Source organism: Arachis ipaensis, chromosome B6 (genome assembly GCF_059453495.1).
Source record: "Arachis ipaensis isolate K30076 ecotype BB chromosome B6, ASM5945349v1, whole genome shotgun sequence".
Taxonomy (NCBI): Eukaryota; Viridiplantae; Streptophyta; class Magnoliopsida; order Fabales; family Fabaceae; genus Arachis; species Arachis ipaensis.
Genome location: NC_142441.1, coordinates 101,535,001 through 101,537,500, shown reverse-complemented (window position 1 = coordinate 101,537,500; position 2,500 = coordinate 101,535,001).

Genomic DNA, 2,500 nt, shown 5'->3' with positions numbered 1-2,500 from the left:
TTAGAATCCTTCATTCTCCCTTAATATGTTTTGGTGTGAAACACCAAACTTAGCTCCTTGCAATACATACTACTCATTTAACCTTTTTATTGAACTAACTATGAAAGAAAAGTACCTCCGGTTGGGTTGCCTCCCAACAAGCGCTCTTTTATTGTCACTAGCTTGACATTGAAGCTTTCTTTTATGGTGGTTGATGACTGTAGTGCCTCAACTTGTCCCCTCTGATCGTGAGCTTCTTCTTTGTTCCTTGGTGCTCTATCTCAGCATGTTCTAGTGATAATATTTTGCTCACAGTGTAGTAATCGTTAGTCTGTTGGTCTGTTCCCAGTTGTTGATAGACTAACTGCACTTTGTCACCTTTGAAGAGCCCTTCTGTTGGGATTTTTTTGTTCTTCCACCCCTTTTTGATTCTGTTTTTGTTTTTCTTCCTTCCTTTTGTTAATTCTTCTTCTTTGAAAACAGGCTCCCTTTTGAAATTCCTTTTCTTAGTTGCCAATACTACAATGTTCCCTTGAGCTTCTTCATTACTTTGCACAGTCTCTTTCTCTTTTTGGCCTGCTGTATCGTCTATCTCTTGCTTGGGAGGGCAGTTGTTGTTTGTCTTGTTGATTTCCTCCCTCCACTGCAGATTCTCCTTGTCTGTTTCTGTACCATCCTTCTTTTCATTACTGTTCGGTGTTTCTGGTAGTACACTCAGAGTGATACTTTCATTATGCATTCTGAGGGTTAATTCTCCTTGCTCTATGTCTATGATGGCCCTAGCAGTGGCTAAAAACGGTCTTCCCAGTATAATGGAATCGCCCTCATCCTGATTCGAATCCAGGATCACAAAATCTGCTGGGAAGATGAATCTGTCTACTTTGACTAGAAGGTTCTCAATTATACCACTGGGGCATATCACTGATTTGTCCACCAATTCTAGAGACATCTGTACCGGTTTTACCTCTTTTATGCCTAACTTTTTCACTAGAGAAGCAGGCATCAGATTGATACTAGCTCCCAAGTCACACATCGCCTTCTTGATAGTCATACTGCCAATGGCGCAGGGTAGAAAGAAACTCCCAGGGTCCTCAAGTTTGGGAGGAAGTCCCTTCTGGATTAGTGCTCTGCATTCCTCAGTGAGCAGTACAGTTTCATTAACTTGCCAACTCCTCTTCTTGTTGATAAGTTCCTTCAAGAACTTTGCGTACAGGGGCATTTGCTCAAGTGCTTCAGTTAAGGGAATATTGATTTCTAACTTCTTGAAGATTTCAAGAAATTTTGGGAAGTGTTGGTCCTTAGTTTCCTTGTTAAACCTTTGAGGATATGGCAAGGGAGGAGTGAAGTTATTTCCCTGCCTTTGGTCCTCAGTTGGCTCTTCAATTACTTCCTTTCCCTTTCTTGATTTTTGTGGCTGATCTTCTTTTTCTTGAGCTTGATCCTGAGTTGGCTTGCTTGCTGCCTCCTTCTTGTCATTGACTTTCTCTTCTTCAGCTTGTTTCTTGTCACTTTCCTTTGGCTTCTTGGTTGCTTCTTCATTTTTCACCAAGACTTTTCCACTCCTCAATTGTATTGCCTTGCATTCTTCCTTAGGATTTGGGATTGTGTCACTTGGCAGTGAGCTTGAAGATTTCTCAACAGAAATCTGTTTGGAGATTTGCCCAATTTGCCTCTCTAGGCTCTTCATGGAGGCTTCATGGTTCTTGGTTGTCATTTCTTGGTGTTTCCACATTTTGTCTATCAAGGTTTCCAAGTTGGTGAGTCTTTGAGATTCAGGTGATGCTTGTGGTGGGTTGTGAAATGTGGATGGTGGATGGTAGGCATTTTGGTTGGTGGGTTGGTTATTAGATTGGTAATGGTTGGGGTTGGAGTAGTTGTTTTGAGGTTTTCTGTAGGGGTTTTGGTTGGTTTGCTGCTGGTTGTGGTTTTGGTTGTTTCTTAAAGTGTTTTGGTTTGAGTTTCTCTGCCATGGTTGTTGATTTTGGTTGTGATTGTCTCCCCACCTAAGGTTTGGGTGGTTCTTCCAAGAAGGGTTGTAAGTGTCACCATATACTTCATTTGGCCCAGAATTTTGGTTGTGCATGTACTGGACTTGTTCTTGTTGTTGCTCCTCTTGAGTCTCTTCACTCTGACCCCATGTGGTTGATGGCTGGCTAGTGTTGACTGCTGCAACTTGGAGACTGTCAATCCTCTTAGCCATTTGCTCAAATTGTTGTTGAAATTGCTGCTGCATCATCTTGTTTTGAGCTAGGATTGAATCCACTCCGTCTAGTTCCATTACTCCTCTTCTTTGTGATGGTTGGCGGCTTCTTTGATGAGCAAAAAAATATTGATTGTTGGCCACCATGTCCACAAGATTCTGAGCTTCCTCAGCAGTTTTCATTAGTTGTAGTGAACCTCCAGCAGAATGATCTAATGCCTCCTGAGATTTCAATGTCAGGCCTTCATAGAAATTTTGCAGCACATCCCATTCATTGAACATCTCTGGAGGGCACTTTCTGATTAAGGCTTTGTACCTCTC